Raw genomic sequence first — 18,463 nt, forward strand, 5'->3', positions numbered from 1 at the left:
AATGTCACTCAACAGCTAGGAATAGATGAGAACTCCTGGAATCTGCTGACATCAGCTACAAGGAAACCCCCATGGCAAGAATTCTCATCTATAGTGAGAGCAAAAGCTGCTTTGGGGTCAGGAACCCAAAAGGATGTCTGCTCTCACCTCTGTATAATATGGAGTGAGCATCCTGACAAGGTCAACTGGGTAAGAAAAACATAAAAGCCGTCCATCTTAAAATGTAAGAGGTAAAACAAAGATGAGAAGAGAAGGGAAGGCTTTTGTCTACACAGAAACCTAAGTGTGTAGAAGCATTATCTATAGCAGCTGCATGGTGAAGACAAATGCTCAGGGGTTAATGAACTGATGATATATAGTATGATATATAATGTATCTCTCTAAATAAATATATATATATACATAAACGTATGTATGAATACACACACAGGATGGATGAACTTTGAAAATATTGTATCGTATTAAGGAAAAGAAGTTTGGCAGTACAGTCATTTATTAATATAAAAAGTTCTAAATAGGCAAATCTATAGAGCAGAAAGTCAATGAACAGTTACTTAGAAACTAAACCAATTGGACTGTGAATGCATCTTAGTTGGTAGAGTGCTTGCCTAGCTTATACAGAGCTTTGTGTTGGATCTCCTGTACCATGGTAAACCAGGAGTGGTAGCACATAACTGAAATCCCAGCACTCAGGAGGTAGAGGCAGGAGGATTAGGAGTTCAAGGTCATCCTCAGCTACATAGGGAATTCGAGGCCAACCTATATCATTCCCTCCTCCTGTCTCCAAAATAAAAAATAACAAGTGAATCAATGCATCTGAAGTTTTTCTGAGGGTGAGGGAAAAAATGTCCTGGAATTAAATAATGGTGATGTTTATACAGTATGGAGATGAACTGAAAGCCAATAAATTTTCCCACTTTAAAGTGGTTGAAGTACAGGGCTGGAGAGATGGCTCAGTGGTTAAGAGGACTGGTTGTAGGTTTTCATCCACAGGGTAAAAAAAGCCAAGGGAAAAAAACCCTGACTCTGACTTGAACCCAGGTCCAGGGATTGAAAGCCCACCAATCCCTGAGCTTGCCCTAGAATCAGACCACAAAAATCCACCAATCCCAAGCCACCCTGGAAAGCTCCACCCCCTCCAAGAAACCCTGTATAAGCTCTGTACCCTGTTCAGTTTGCTGTTGCTTCTTACACCCAAGGCAGTCACCCTCCTGTATTCTTCATTCCCAATAAATCTCTTGAGTGAGGTTTGTTATGTGGTGTAACACTTTCGCAGGAGCAGAGCTCAGTTGTAACAAATTTTGCCAGAGCTGGAACAGAACTGTAACACTTTTGCAGGGAAGGCTTTCGGTTAGCAGAGCAGAGTTGTTACACTCTGTCGGACCTAAGAAGAGCTGTAACACTTCTCCAGAGTTGAGCTGTAACAACTTCCCTGGGAAGTCCTCTCCTGTGGGAGCAGATTTGTTACATTTGCATTGGTCAAAGCTTTCCCTGGAGCAGAGCTATAAGCTCCTATGGTTACAATGACTTTGTGCTATGCCTTGGCTCCCAACTGTGGGATACATTTCCACTGGAGCTGCAACGAGGTTGCCCTTCCAGAGGACCTGGATTCAATTCTCAGCACCCACATGGCAGCTCACATCTGTCTGTAAATCCAGTTCTAGGGCTTCTGACACCCTCACACAGTCATACACGCAGGCAAAAAGAAAAAACAAACAAAAACAAAAAAAACCAATGAACATAAAAAATAAATTATCAAAAAGTGGTCAACACATATATTCTGCTATGTAATCTTATCATTATTAAAAGCAAATAAAATAGAGGCCACCTCCATCCCCTTGGAACTTGGAGGACCCAGGGTCTGAGGTCCCCTTAGTTCTTCCTCACTGCCTTTTGCAGCCATTCTTTCTTTCTAGCCCATCTCCATTCCTTTGAGACTCCCAGCCAGCCCATAGGTCAGGTACCCACAATCACCTCACTTGGCTGGGCTCAGATCAGCGAATGGGAGAAGCTTCTTGCAGTAGATGGGAATTAGCAGAGAGACCCAGAACTGGATGACAATGTGAGGAGACTGAGAGACTTTGGAGCATTCAGTCCCAAATGGGGTACCTTTATCATCCTTGTAAAAACCTCTTCCCTCAGGGCTCAGGGATCTGTGCTGAAAAGAGGGAAAGACTGTAAAAGCCAGGCATGGCGATGACTCTCAGGAAACGCATCTTCCAGACACAACGGAACTAACACACCTATGATCTCATAGAGACCGTGACAGCACGGGCAAGACCTGGGCAGGTTCAAACCGGACAACATCCCAGCACTGAAAAGGGTGAGTGGCACCAAGACCCACTCCTAACCAAGGAGTTATTTGCAGGTGATCACCTGCTGGCAGAAGGGAAACCCGTTTTCTCTCCTGGAGTGTTACCGGGTTGATTAACCACTCCAAGGAAGGCCACGTGCCCAGAAGTCACTGGCCAACACAAAACAGACTCAATAATTTTTGGCATTTTTGTTTAATTTTGTTTTTTGTCTTATTAGCTTTTTGCTTGTTTATTTTTACTTTTTTTTGAGAGAGAGAGAGAGAGCATGAGAGCATGATATGGGATGGGTAAGGAGAATCTGGGAGGAGTTGGAAGGGGGAAGAATATGATCAAAATATACTGTTTATAAAAAAACTTTTAAAATCAAAACATTAATAAAATAATGGGCAATGATTTTTCTACTGTGACCAGAAGAAAGCCAAAATAATGATACCAGTTTGACCAGAGCATGTGACAGTATTAGTCCAGATCCTGGATGGGAGGGTGGAGGGTGGACACCTTTTCCTTTCACTAGGGAAGGACTTAAGTAGTCCCCTAGGATGGACTTTGCCCTCAGTCCTTCAGAGCTTCTCTTTGAAGCCTTGGGTTACTGGTGGCTTTGGTTGGTCAGATGGGAACAGTGTGACTTAGGGTAAGGGGGTGTCCACCTCAGAAGACCAACAGTGTGGTATACAATGGAGGGGGGGTAGATGTTCCCAGTGGGGAAGAGACTGGAAATGAGATCTATATGTGGAAATCAATCAGGCTCACAAAATGGAGCCATTTAAAACAAACAAACAAACAAACCCCAAACCCTCTGAACAGTGAGGCTTTGCTCAACTTTTATGATTGTCAAGGAAGGACACCAGAAGCTCTGTGTTTGCTACTTCCTGGGCCTTATAGGGAGAAGGAGGGGACCAGCAACACCTGCAAGGTTGGAGAGTAGCAACACCCTGGTGTCAAAGCAGAAGCCAGAGGTGGGCAGGGAAGAACATCATCCACCCCTTGATGGGTAAGCAGTTTGTGAACAGCCTGTGTGGACCATCTGCTTGGTTGGGTCAGAAGAAGATGCAAAGAATATGGAACCCTCCAATTGGCTGAACCAATGGTATGCTCAGAGAACTAATTAATCTCAATAGAAATTGTCCAGTTTCTGCTATAAGGTCTCTAAAAAGCTCCCAGACAAACAGATCAGTGGTGGGGTTTACTTTCTTAGGACCCCTGCAACTCTCAGGAGTTTCACTCACTTTTCCTTGATTTTCCTTAATAAAAGCTTGTGTTTGCTTTGCTTGCTTGTGTGTGTCTCTCTCTGTCTCTGTCTCTGTCTGTCTCTGTCTCTGTCTCTGTCTCTGTCTCTCTCTCTCTCTCTCTCTCTCTCTCTCTCTCTCTCTCTCGTGTGTGTGTGTGTGTGTGTGTGTGTGTGTGTGTGTGTGTGTGTGTGTGTAGGCCCCAGGTAAATGTCAAGTGTCTTCCTCCATGACTTGTATATAGAAGCAGGGTCTCTCACTGAACCTGGAACTTACCATGTAAGCCAGTCTGTCTAGCCAGCTTGCTCTGGGGATTTCCTGTGTTTGTTTCCCATGGACTAGGATCACAGGCAGGCTACCATACCTATCCAGCTCTTACAAGGTCCTGAGAATCCTAACTCCAGTCCTCACGCTTGTGAGGTGAGGACTTTATCTGCTGATTCATCGCCCCTGTCTTTTGCTGTTGTTTTGAGACAAGTCAAAACATGTGCTATGATGACCTTCAATGTGCTGTGTAGCCAAGTCCTGTCTGGCCTGGAATGATGGGATTGCATGTATGTCTACCACTCTGGCTTCCCGTTTCTAATCTCTTTCCTCTAGCGTGGCAGTTAAACAGCAGGAAGCCGGGATTCATTAGCAATGTCCTGGGTAGGCATCAGAGGACAGGTCAACACTACCCATTGGGAAAATGCTTTCTGGCTTCTGGATGCCTTTGTCTGGATCCTGGGCATCTGGATCATCAGGATAGACAGATCAGACACCCACCTGCTATGGTGCTGGCCATTTTCAGTAACCCAGGAGAGGGCCATGTGTGGCAGTCTGACCCGGTTCAACTCCCTGCAGATGGGTCCTGCCTTCCTTCCAAGTTTCCTGTACCATTGTTCACTCTTCTGTATTTGGGGGGTGGGTGGGGTGGGTAGCAGGTCTCACTATGTAGCTCAGGTTGGGCCCTCCTGCCTCCACTTCCCAAATGCTGGGGTTATGGAAAGGCCTGTGCCACTTCATGGCTCATGCCCAGCTCTTATATTCCTCTTTGCGGGATGTGTGTGTGGGGGTGTGTGTCTTCAGAACAGTGGGCTCTCTGGGTCAGTGCTGGTGATTCCTGAGTTTGCTGGACAAATTATTAAAAGCAAACTCCCTCATGTTTTCTCAATTTCCAAAAATAACCAGAACGTTTACTCAGTTATGAACAATCTGTACCTAGGTAAATGGTAGGCAATGCATTCTGTATAGTCACTGAAACAGAAAACACTTCTGGGGAAAAAATGGTCTCTGAACTGATGAAATTCTAAATACACCAAATTCCAAGAAAGAAACTTCAGTGGTCATGAAACCATCCTCTCCACAGGTCTAATGTTTCTTTTTATGCTTTCTTTCTTTCTTTCTTTCTTTCTTTCTTTCTTTCTTTCTTTCTTTCTTTCTTTCTTTCTTTCTTTCTTTCTTTCTTCTCTCTCTCTCTCTCTCTCTCTCTCTCTCTCTCTCTCTCTCTTTCTTTCTTTCTTTCTTTCTTTCTTTCTGGGGTGGGGTCTTTTGAGACAAGGTTTCACTGTATAGCCCTGGTTGTACTGAAACTCGCTCTGTAGACCAGGATAGCCTCAAACTCACAGAGATTCACCCACCTCTGCCCCCTGAGTGCTGGGATTAAAGGCATGTATCACTACCACCCAGCACCTGATGTTTCTATGGGTGAATTCCATCCAACTTATAAGGACAGAGACATCGAGTCTTCCAGATGGAAAATACAAACACTGTACAGCCCACTTATATATGAGGATGTAGCTATCGGCAGATTCATTCAGAGACTGGGAGAGAGGGGTAGAATCAAGGAATAGAATTAGGGTTTGCAGATTTAGCTCAGTGGCAGAGGGTTTGTCCTCAGTTCTGGGCTGGGGGTGGGGGAGGGAGTTAAGAGGTGGTGATAGTCATACAACAGAAAAATGGGCTCAACGCCACTGGGCTAAACATTAAAAACGGGAAACGAGACCAATTTTACCACAATTTTAAAAAGTTGCCTCTAACAAGTAGGTACCCAATTGAGGAGGCTCTAGAGTCAAGCTCCCCACAGCCTAGCAATGAGTCTAGGGCAGTTTTCGTCTACGGCCAGGTTATGTGTTCCAGAATGTCACGCTGAAAGCAGTTCTGAGACCCAAGGCTATCTAGTCTTGCATAAAGCTGAAAGAAGCTCACCCAAGAAACCATGGCCTCTTGGTCGGGAGCACACAAAAACAGCATAAAAACGGACGGAGTCCTGGAAGACGAAACCCTAATGTCCAAGTGTCTGATATGTAGTCTCTAGCAGGGGAAACTATTAACAAGAGAGAATGTAGGATATGACTGCCTCCCAATCTGAGGACCAGGGACCTAGCTGAAGTGCCATGGCTAGCTTCTCTGGTGACCTGTAAGAGCGAATAATAACCAGCCCCGAGATCATATATCAAGATATCAAAGGAATATAGAAGCCAGAAGTCACACCTATGACATGCTGCCTATGAGCTAACACCTTACCTCGGCACCCAATCCTTAAAACAGTTGACTCACTGAGGCCGAGGGCAGAAAGAACCGGGTTGCGTCTCTACAGGCTGGTACCATATGACAGGGTAAACGTGCTAATTATTTAAGGCATGAACACACTGTAAATATGCCTTAGGTTAAGGTACTCATTCATGTGCAATTTCTCCAGCTATTCTGTAGCACTTGTTAGGGACTCCTGTGGTGGCTTGTACCTTGTAGACCTTATTCATTAGTGACAAATAAGAAATAGTTGTTTCCCACAAGTAGAGACGAGAAAAAAATGGAAAAGCAGTTCTAAGGTGCTATTCAGAGCCTATGGTGAGTTCACAAAACAAGAAAGAGGATCAGCTCTTGGAGCCCAGATGGCCTGCCTGGAGAAGGGTCCTCTTTGTGCTCTGAAGGAAAAGCATCAGTTAGTTAGAATCCTGAGGAGCCTGAGGCGCCCAGATGTGATCCTGAGCCAGGTGGAGATCCGAGGTGGGGCCTTCGCTTCCTATGAGCAGTGCTGCAGGTTCACTCCCCAGGTGAGGGGCTGGGGGGGGCTTTGGTGGGGAACACACTCAAATCCAGCCTAGCAGGCACACGGATCAAAGGTACAGACATCCGGAGGTCACCTGCCAGTCCCCACCTTCACACATCTAGCCAGCAGTCTCTCACATTTAGGACTCAGCAAGAAGCAGTCCCAACACCTCACCTTCCCCTGTGATCCCTTCCTCCCTCCCTCCCTCCCTCCCTCCCTCCCTCCCTCCCTCCCTCCCTCCCTCCCTTCCTTCCTTCCTTCCTTCCTTTATGCTATACAAGTTGGGCAGGATGTCATGATTCACTGGGAAACACAATGAAGTGGTGATGATATAAGACTCACTGTGGAATGGAATGGAATGGGACAGAGGACCAAGAAACAGACCCACACCACTAAGGCCAATTTAGAAAATAATTTTTATGTGAATGGCTGTTTGGACTGCATGTAAGTCTGTGTACCACATGTGTGTGTGTCCTTGGAGGCTAGACGAGGGCATGATACCCTGGAGCCTAAGCTGCTGTGGACGCTGGAAATTGACCTCCAGAAGAGCTGCCAGTGTGCTCAACCACTGAGCCATCCTACAAGCCCCCAGGTAAGGCCAGTTTTTGACCAAGTCTCAAAAGGTGTTCAACCGGGGTAAAGAGAGAACACTTTCAGCCAATGGTACTTGAACAGCTAAATAGTCACATGGGGAAAAATAAACTTTGAATCTAACTTCTCTAAATGATTCTTTGACCTAATGTGCAGCCCCAACCTACAAAATGTCTAGAAGATCATACAGGGAACAAGTGTTGTTCCCTTAGGCAAATATTTTTCACAGCTTTTTCTAAAAGGAATATGAAAATCACTTACTGTGATCTGGAATCAACTAAAAATACAGGTCTTGTTAAGTTAGGGAGATATTTCCAGGAAGGGTTAATGGAAGAGAGAAGACACTCCCCTAAGTATGGATGACCTTCTAGCAGGTGGCCCAGATGCAGAGGTCCGAGATCAGTGCCTCCTGACTGCTTTGGCTTCTCACTGGTGGGTGGGTGTATTCTTCCTTAGTTGCTATGGGGATCCCCAACTAAACATCAGATTCCAGCTTCTTCTGCCTTCCAGTACAGACTGAAACCAGTGGTGATCTAGGGAGCTTCCAGGCCCTCAGCACAAGACTGGGCCTGCTGCAGCATCAGCATCAGGGCTAAGCAGCTACTGGGTTCTCAGTCTCTCTCCAGAGTGAAAGCAACCACTGATGGACCACCCTGGCTCACTCTATGGGATGTAAGCCATTCTAGTGAGTCTTGAGTGTGCATGTGCTACAGAACCCTACCTAATAATACACTTGCCATGAATGAGATTTGGATAAACTGGGCTTCATGAGAATTAAGAACTTCTGTGTTTCGAAAGAAACTGCTCTTCAGGAGGCTGGTGCAAGTATTTCTTACCTGATGTGTGATCATGGTTTCAACAGTGAACTTGCCAAAACTCAACAAGATGTCTACCTCTTGCTTTTGCAGCCTATTGTGTTAAGTAGAATGTAGTGAAGTTGTAACTAAATTTGGAAATGGGGTCAATGGCAACTTAGTGCATGGTGGAAAAAACAAAGTCAGAACATAAGCCAGGAGAGAATTAGCACAAGTCAAATGGACAGGGCATTTATATCTCTAAGGAAGAATCACTACCCAATAAAGGAGGATAAGACATCCTGAACATGAAAATGGAAATAATAGACACCTCTTTATATAAGGATGTACAAATGTAAAAAGGATGTAAAAAAAAAAGAAAGAAAGAAAGAAATGCAAATTAAAACCAGGCAGAGAGATGGCTACCCATTCCCTATAAAAGCTACACTACAAAAAAAAAAAAAGGAAGGCAAAAAGTAATCCTCATTAATTAAAGGCATCTAAAAATGTCAACTTAGAGAAACAGAGAGCAGGATTGTTTGTAAGGTAGGTAGAGAGAGGATGGAAAAATGTTGGCTAAAGGTTACAACTTCCAAGATGAATAAGTTTGGAACGCTAATGTACAAACACTAGGGACTATAGTTAACAATTATGTCTATTTGAAATTTGTTCAAAGTAAATCTTAAGTATTCTCATCACACACAGTTCCTATATGAGGTGAGTGATATGCTAATTACCTCCACAGTGATAATCATTTCATAATGTACAACATTCAAGCTATACACCTTCTTCCAATTTTTGTCAGTTTTATCCTATTTTAACAGAAACAGGTGGGGATATATTGTATAGATTTGTCCTCTGAATTGAAATTTCCCTTCCTGGAAGGAGGAGGAAGGCTCACAGGACTCAGAAAACAAAGTTTACAAGGCTCAGGAAGCTCTTGAGACATACAGGAGTCACAAGGATGCTCCTCAAGGTTCTAAAAGCAGTAGGTGATCGCTCACGTTGAGACTCTCTGGCCCTAGGGTGCTTCAAAGTTGTACAGGGAGCTCCAGGGATGTGGTTTCACAAGTTGTCACCCATGTTGGGGTGATGCAGCTGTCTCTAATACACCTGTACTCCTCTAAATAACCCAATAAATTCATTGGTTGATCCAGTCCAGTTCCAGGGCAGTCTATCTCTGGTCTGTCATTAGTGCCTTATCTGGGGTGAGCAAACATCTGGTCATGTTCCCCCCAGGAGAAGTCACATAATACAGATAAAATATAGATACAGATAGGATGTTCTTATGGCTGGGTGTGGCACATACACCTGTAATTCCAGCACTCACAAGGTGGGGGAGGGTCATGAGTCTGAGTTTGAGACTAACCTGAGCTATATGGTAAGAGCCTATCTTTTTAAAAATAGACAAGATAAAAAGGAAAAGAAAAATATGAATACAGATATGTAGATGGTAAACTATTGCCATAGGAAAGATACACACAGACACTTCGTTGGCCCACATTGTCTAAGCAGTACCTATGAGACAGTAGAGGTCTTGTCTTGCCCCCTCCTCCAAGAATGAAGTGGGCAGACAGTGAAGGTGAACAAATCAGGAGGACTTCTTAATAATTAGAAAGGGAAATAAAAGGTCACCACCCTGGAGAAAGGAGCGACAACTTAAATAGAAAACGAAAAGGCTTTAACTTTCAATGGTATCGGGATGCCAAGTCAGAGAAATTGCGGTAGGGCCCTAACCTTTCGGCACTCCTCAGGGCCCCCAAGTGCTGTGTTCCTAAGAACAGGTCTGCAGAAGGCATCCTGATGACAAGAGGGGCAGAAGCAGCGAGTCTCAGAGGGCAGGAATGGTAGGTCACTGAGACAAACAAAACAACAACAACAACAACAAAACCCCAAACAGCCCCCCAGGCAGGGTGCCTGCAATCTTCCTTAGAGGGCAGTCCCATGAGTCTCAGCTGGATGATGGAAAGGCTATGTCCAGGGCTTATATAGACCCTGATTGGCTGGGCAAGTGTATGTAAATGAGGCAAGAGTAAGGACCAATCATGAGTCTATTAGCCAAGGAGGTTAAGCATAAGCCTGGCAAAACTCAGGGGCTCGGGGCACAGTTGTCAATCAAGGCCCGAGCTCTGTCCCCTCCCTTCTCCCTTACTGATGCACTGGAAGTCGGGTAAGTGGACAAAGTAAGGTTGGGAACCCCCCAAAACTGCTTCCATCATTGCCAGGAGCCCTCCCGATGCTGATGCTGGCTAACAACTGCAGCCGGGGCCCCTTCTACCCGCCATTCAGTTAAAAACATTGCATTCACCACTACAAAGCAAATACAACTTGTGCTTAGGTGACAGACACACAGTCCACCACACATTTTCCCCAGTCACAGCCACTCTTCTACCTTGTTTTCAAAACAGTTTCGGAGCTGATTCCACCCGAGCTCTGCCCATTGTGTCACGCAAATCCATAGCTCTTCCTGCACTGAACATCACAGAATCCACTCTTAAAAACTGAGCCCACTCTCTGGCCCCAAGACATGATTCTTAATACAGATAAAGTGCGGGAGAACTTTGATTTTTTTAAAGACGTGGAGCTTAACCTGATACTGATACACCTTCAGGCAGGTAGAACAAGAAACAACAGCTCAGTTTTAAACATTGACATTTTCTCCCCTTTAGTTTAAAATGAAGATTTAAAACTCTGAAAAAGTTGTTTTTGAAAAAATACAAGTCAAGTCACCAGTGAGAGTTTTATATTTAATACTATTATAACAAGTTAAATTTTATCTTGAAAACGTAAGATCATTTTTAATTTTAGATTTACTTATTTTTATTTTATGAGTATGGGTGTCTTGCCTGCATTTGTCTGTGTACTATGTGTATGCAGTACCCATAGAGGCCAGAAGAGGGCATCACATCCTCTGGAACCATAATTACAGCCGGTTGTGAGGCCCCACGTAGGTGCTGGGAACCAAACCTGGGTCCCCTGAAAGAGCCACAAGTGCACTTGACTTCTAAGCCAACTCTCTAGCCCCCAATTCCAGTTATTTTTGGGATTTAATAACAGTTATTTTATTGCATACAGAATTAACTTACCTAGACTTTACTTGTTGCTACTTCTTAGGATCATGTCTCCTGTAATTTTCACTTGTTCTTAGCTGAAAGGCCAAGATGCAGTCTCTCCTGAAAAGAAAATTTAATATAAAAATCTTTGGCAAACACATACAAACAACACACACACACACACACACACACACACACACACACACACACACACAATTTCACATGTATCACAGACTTAATACAATCTTACATTTAATATTCATACAGTAAGAATATTCATAAAAACAAAAGCAATTAATCTAACAAAAAATATAATTTATATTGCGTAGAAATACTTTGATAAATACAAAACCTTGTATTTCCTATTGCCCATGCTTATTAATCCACAGAATAGAATTATTTGTTTGGAAGGAAATCACCATCAAAATCTATATATCCAATGTTAAATTGTATAGCCTAATAAAACCTTTATCTTATAACACCAGTGAATGTTATTTAATATAGACATGTAACATTTATGTAATATTTACTTGACACAAAGATACCATATTACTAGGTCCAAAGAATGTCAGAGTACCTCAGTTTATATGTTATGTACTTATTGGGCCTTTTAATATATCCTCAAACACTTATATTTACATATATGCACACACACTTTTTAAGTAGGCATGCCAATATATACATATCTTTTTCTTTAAACTCACAGTAAAAATTAATTAAAAAATTAAAGTGGCCACAGGTCTGGTTACTCAGTTATTTGGCAGAATTTTTAAACCAGTGTAAGCTCAGCCTGTCTTAGTAGGGGGTGATGTACGGACATCTGTGAACACACATGATACCATCACCTTAGCGAGGTGAAAAGTCTCTCTGTTGGTCTTCAGAGAGAACCAGGCTTCCTGTGGGGAGACCTGGAAGGCTCTCCTTTGTCTGTCTCTCTAGCTGGGTGCTGTCAGTCCTGTCTGTGAGCATGTCAGGGGCTGGGCCTTTACCTTAGATCTTCATTGGTGAACTTACTTCAAGACGGCAGAGCCCAGCAGCTGAGTCTGTGGGGCCTGGGTTCCCGAAAGTTCTCCATAGTGTCTTAAGGAAGTTCTAGGGATAGTGTTTAGGCAGTAGAAGGAAAAACAGAACAGGAGGCCTGGCTGAGGAGGACGTTTTACTGATTTGGGGAGATGGGTGGAAGATTGGGGTGCATGCCTACAAAAAGGGCAAATATGGAGATGTGGTTGTATTCAGGGAACCCAGCAGCATTAGGGACTCTGAGCCACCACATGGGTGTCATCATCTTGGCTGGTCTTGACCTGTCCTTGGTTGTCCATAGACAGGTCCTAGTGAGACCCCTGTGTCTTCCAGACTCACCATTAGGTCACCGTGGATCCGTGTGGACCTCCCAGGAAACCCCTCCCACAACTGCCTCTCAGTTTCAAAGATGGGTGGCCACGTACATTTCTTTGCCCCAGCTCATATCCCAGTTGGGTAGGAGAGAGAGTCTGGTCATACCCTCGTCTCATCTGCCACATCAGCCACAGAGAGGAAGGCAGAAAGAAGAGGCTTATACTGAGCTCCTGGGGCAGTCTGCCCCCAGTTTTCAAAGGCTTGAAGGAAAGAACAGCAGTGAGTTGGGCAAGCTTGTTAAAAAAAAAAAAAAAAAAAAAAAGAGTGGTTCAGAAGCTGCTAGAGGCATGGATCTGAGGGCATCTGCTGAAGTTTCTAGGTACGTGTGTCCCTGGACAAAGGACATCACCAGGGTCACATGGTTACAAGCAGAACTAGAGAGCATTATTAAGAAAGGAAATGCACCCCTGAGAACGGAAGTGGACTAGCGAGAGAGGGAAAACATACGTTCGCAAATGCTAGGCCACAAGTGTCATGACCCCTTATAGGTCATCAGCATAGCCTCGGTCCCTCCTGCTTCTTGCACATGCTCTGTTTGTTCCATTTCGCTCAGGTGGGGGAAGGCTTTCTAGTCTTCTGCCAGCTGGCTTTCTTCACATGTCCATTTTGAAACTACTTTGTGCAGGCTCCGATCTCCAGCCGCAGATTTAGGATGGTGACTTATGTTTGTGTCTACAGCCTTGGGGTGGGGTGAGAAGGATAAGATGAATGGACACCCCTTGCATGGTTAAAACACTCATACAAAAATCAAGCAAGAGCTAAGCCAAAGCATTGCTAAACTGCCTTCCCTTGGGGAGATGTAAACAAGATCTATCCTTCCTCTTGTGGTCCCAGTGATAAACTGAGGCATGATTTCACCAAAATTCACTCTGCAGAACCAATGATCTTCCTTACAGGTCCTAGGTGAGGGGCCACAGGGGTATAAGCACCTCTTTCCTAAAAGGCCACACCTGGAAAGGCTTTACCCCACAGGAACAAAATGGAACACCATTCTCCTCCGGTCTTCGACACCTGTATACTGTAGCCCTCCCCTGGGGCCAGACACCATGAAGGCAGAGCTGCACATGACAGGGAGTAGGAGATACTCACGGGGGATGTAAGCAGTTAACAAGCCCGGATGGAAAATCCTCTTACAGTTTCTAAGTACATGCTGCGATATATTCTGGTACATCTGCTTGCTCACTTGCTTGTTACACAGTTACTAGTCTGGAGTTCTCCCAAGAGTTACAGCCCTATTTTATTAAACATTATTCAGTCCAGGTGTTCCAACGGTGCCTGGCCTCGAGGAGAACTGCCGGACGATTTGGTAAATAAAGGGCCGTTTGAGTGACCAGAGAATGATGCACAGCCTGTAGAAGGAGGCCAGGAAGCTTCTCTTTGAGAAATAGGTAGATGAAATGAACAAGGGAAGGAGATTGGCTTCTCTGAGATCCATTCACCTCCTGTGCACCAAATCTCCTGGCACTTTCATCTTAACTACTGTATCTCTCAGACTGAAATCCAAAAACCTGCTTTGCAAGATAACTCAGTGGCAGTCCGTTTCAGGACCGAGGGAACCAGGTTCCCAGCACTAAAAGTGCTCCTGGTGGACTTTGATGCCAGCTGGCTGAGGATGACTAACGTCATGTTTGCGATTCAACTACAGATGGTACCTGACTAATAATGGGCTGACTTATCTTTTGGCTTTATGATAAGCATTCAGTGGAGACTGCTTTTCAAATGTTGAATGTGAGTCTCTCCCCTACCCCAATCTATCAAAAGAAGGGTAACTGTTCCTCTCCCACAATGCAGGACATTGGCAATGAGCCTCAGCTCCCAGCCAGCAACCAGAAGGACAAACAGACACTGTACTGTACACTGTGGTATTAAACTGGATTGTTTAAAGGCACATTAAATGCATTTCTGACTTCTGATATTTTCATTATGATGTACTTATTAGGAAGTATCTCCATACAAACTGTGGAGAATTTATATAGTCTGGCCTATAAATTCTTTTATTTTTATATTCATCCATTCATTCATTACTCATTATTTGAGCCAGGGTCTTATACTAAAGCCTAGGCTGACTGGGAACTTACTCTGTAGCCTAGGCTGGCCTGTAACTCACTGCAGTTCTCCTTCCCAAGCCCCTTAGTGTTGGGATCATAGGTGTGAGCCACTATGCCCAGCTCTAGCATAGAAAATTTTGACTAGAGAGGACACAACAGAATCTCTGTGAGGAAGGACAGGAAGGAAATAGAAATTCAGATTTTAACTGCTTTGTTTGCTTTTGGATTTTTAGCACTTGGTATGGGGGGCTTAGGTTCACAAAGGCTAGAAAGTGATCCAAATAATATGATCAGATGGCAGTGGGACATGGATGGCTTTTAAATGTGAAGCTGTAATACCCAGGAGGACAGTGGATAGTAACTACCGTGGAGAACTGAAGACCGGCTAACTTGGAGGATGGACCTAACCATGACTTTGGGTTTGCTGAGCCTCAGTTATATCCTTTTGTTAGGAAGCCATAAGTGTGAACATAGTCCTCTCTTCACTTCTATTCGGGATCTCCCAGGACCCCCAAACACCTGCATCCCATGGACACTTGAGTCCCTGCATAAAATGGCATAGAATTTGCATAGAGCCCGTACACATCTCCTTGTCTGCTTCAAATCATCTCCAGAGGACATATAGTCTATTGCAATGTAAATGCTATGAAAATCCTTATTATACTGTCTGTATTGGTTAAGGACCTGTGGCAAGAATAAGGACTGTACGTGTTCAGCACAGACACACTTCTGTTTGGCGTACTTTCATGTTACAGATGGTTTTACCTATCTGTGGAACTGGAGGACATGCTATGCTGGCGATGTGGGCATCCACTATGTCATCCCGTTTTAGAGAAAGCAATGTAAAAATGAAGTGCATCTTGAATTTCACTTTCTTTTTCTACACAACTGAAGTCTGGGCAAGAATTCTTCACTAAGCACCATGGTATATTATGCACTGGCAGACACCAGCTTTGTCTCACAGATGCACAGACACCACACGGCTTTATGGTGCGCAGCAGGCATTCTCCGCGGTGCCCCACGAGAACAGGACCGTCATCAAGGCATATTAGCTGGGTGGACACAGAAATAGGAATCCTATCAGAGAGTCTCATGACCAGAAACAGGGCTGGCAAGATGGCTCAGAGGGCAAAGGGACTTGCTGCCAAGCCGAAAGACCTGAGTTCAAGCCCTGGCATGCATATAATGGAAGGACAGAACTGAGTCCTGCCAGTTTTTCCTGACCTCCACATGTACGCCATGGCACTTGCCCTACCACATGTATGCATGCCTACATACCTACCTACCTAATACATACATATATATATATGTATATATATATATATATATACACACACACACACATACATACACACATACATATACCTACGTACATACATACATATACCTACATACATACATACATATACCTACATACATACATATACCTATTGGAGAAATTATTTTGGCCACTCCACGTAGTTAAAAGGATATTTATTTAATGGCGTAACTCACAAATTAAGTAATGGGTAGGTCGCAGGGTCTGGGGAAGGTGTAACGCAGTCCAGCGGTGTTCTCCGGAGCTCTGCCCAGTCAATCTCCACCGGTCAGCGTTCCGGCACCGAGAGAGCGCCCAGAGAGAGCGCTGGGTCCAGCTCTCGGGTCCCCAGGCGCCTCCCCTCGCCCCGCCTCGTAGGCGTGACAGTTGCCAGAGTCTCAATGGGGGTTGGAACTTCCAGAACCAAGCTGGAATGGCTACCCACTACATCTCCCCCTTTTTGTCTAAATAAGAAGGTTCTAAACTAATACAAGACTATATACAAAGGAATGGTTATCAAATATTGTCCAGAAATAATGAGAGATAATGACCTAGATAAGATGTAACTACAACCAATGCAAACAATATCAAGCAAGAAACACATACTAAAATCCAGAGAAGTATAGAGCATAGGTAAACAGCATGTTATAAAGATCATTCAAAGGTGTCCTATCCTAAAGAACCTGAATCTAATACTTAATATGTTCTATCTAAGATATTATATATACTAAGTTGTAACTATAACTGCTAGTCTTCAATCCCATCAAAGACCTGAGAAGGAACATAATGGTACCTGAGAAATGGTAGATGGATGCAAGCAACTTTCGGGAATCTTGCAAGAGTAGACCAAGACAGCTGGCAGCCTGGACAGTCACCTAATGTTTCTCAGCATTGTTGGTGCATTCAAATTGGCTACAGGCCTAGAGTATCTGACAGACCATTTTCAGAAGCAGGATTTCTGAAAGACCATCTTACCCTGTCTTGGCAGAGTACAGTGGTCGCTTTCCTTGTGTCCCGCTTGTCCAGAAAGGAGAGCATTGCATTTGTACTGTCAGCCATCAAGGCAAGGGCAGTTCTTTGCCCAGTAGGCCATTTTGTGCCAAAAGACAAACTTCCAAATGAAAATGTCTTAGAAGCCCAACATTCTCTCGGGATCAATTGGTGCAGCCAGGAGCAATTGTGTCTCACGTCAACAGAATTCTAAGTTATTTAAATGCCATATTCTCCAGGTCTATGAAGTGTTTGAAGATTACCTGCCCATCTGACCTATGTATCTGTAAATCTGGATAACCTAACTAACGTAACTATAGAGATGACAGGCATAGGCGACTATAAATCTATAAATCTTATCTATCGAAATAACCTAAGGACTAAGGCTTCACGTAAAAAAGGTAAACAGTCTATAAGCAAATGTATGGTGAAGAACTATGACTTCAAAATTGTGACAATACACAAGATATTTATAACAGAGGTAGGAATATATAGTGCGATATGCAATATGACAATAATATTAAATATATATCAATATACCGAATATCCTAAACAGAAGTAGAACATATATAAAGTATGACAAATATGAATTTACATTTGTATCAATATAAAAATGTTTCAAATAAGAGTAGAAATATATGTACATTATAACAAATATAGTTCTGTATTTGTATCAATATACAAATTATCTTAAACAGGAGTATAAAAATAGTTTACATTTATATCAACATATAAGATTCTATAACAGTACAAATTACAGTGCAAATTATCTAAGGTTGCTATTTTACTAAGTTTGTTTACTAGTATATACAATGATTTACCATCATATCTTATACCTATCCGTTCTATTTCTTCTCCCCCCACCCCTTTTTTTTTTTTTTACAATCCTGAGTTGCCCTCCAGCAACATATACTTACATACATACATAAGTACATACCTCCATACATACATACTCTATTTAAATACCAGATAAATTTCAGGCAAAAGGTGTCTGCCAGAGGTGAGCTAGCGCCCTCAAAGGTGTTCATAGAACGTTGCCCTACCTGTTCCTGTGCTCTGGGGGATAGAGTGTGTTCTCTTGCCAGGAGCTACTGGAGGCCCTTGGGTTTCCAAACAATCACATTACCTCCCCTGTCTCCTCTAGAAGTCCAGCCCAAAGGAGGAGTATCTACAAAATTAAAATTTATGATTATATTCCAGGCCCTGTAATTGACAAGTGCTTCATAACAAATATATCAAGTTCGTGTCTTGCTGGGCTTGGTGCTTCATGGGTTGCCTACAGGAAGGTTAATGCACTGCTCAGTACAAGAGTACTCAGCACTGGCTCAAGAGTTCAGATGCTTAATCACAACTCTGGTTCGACCAAGAGACCAATGATAAAAGTGCTACTGTTGGATCATGCTCCAGCCTGAGCAATGCAGCCTTATCTTCATTTGCAAAAACTTGATGAAAACAAATGTACAAAACCTAGCACAATTGGCTCTATGAAGGTAAAGCCCCACATTTTGATGAGATCTTTCTCTTCAGAGAACGTAAGTGGCTAACATACAAAAATCAACCTACCCACATATTAGGCACAAGGAGTGCTGTAAAATCATAGGGGGGGGGAACACTTTGCTCTTGGTCAGGTAGCTGGTGAAACATCATATGCCTACTGAAGTCTCCTAGAGATTAAGCTATATCACAGCCACTGCCTGAAGGTGAGGAGGTGTCAGTCCAGGGT

The 18,463-nt window shown here is 43.6% G+C and overlaps 1 long non-coding RNA gene across 1 annotated transcript in view; it reads right to left on the reverse strand.

Moving 5' to 3' along the window:
* The window catches only part of LOC143273471 (uncharacterized), a 28,319-nt gene extending 10,344 nt beyond the window's left edge, over positions 1-17,975 (reverse strand). The window contains exons 1-2 of the long non-coding RNA XR_013051585.1: positions 17,784-17,975; positions 11,044-11,130 (exon numbers count right to left, since the gene is read on the reverse strand). This is a non-coding gene — a long non-coding RNA (uncharacterized LOC143273471). The remainder of the gene's footprint in view (positions 1-11,043; positions 11,131-17,783) is intronic.
* Positions 17,976-18,463: the final 488 nt, after the last annotated feature.

This window comes from Peromyscus maniculatus, chromosome 5, assembly GCF_049852395.1.
Source record: "Peromyscus maniculatus bairdii isolate BWxNUB_F1_BW_parent chromosome 5, HU_Pman_BW_mat_3.1, whole genome shotgun sequence".
NCBI lineage: Eukaryota > Metazoa > Chordata > Mammalia > Rodentia > Cricetidae > Peromyscus > Peromyscus maniculatus.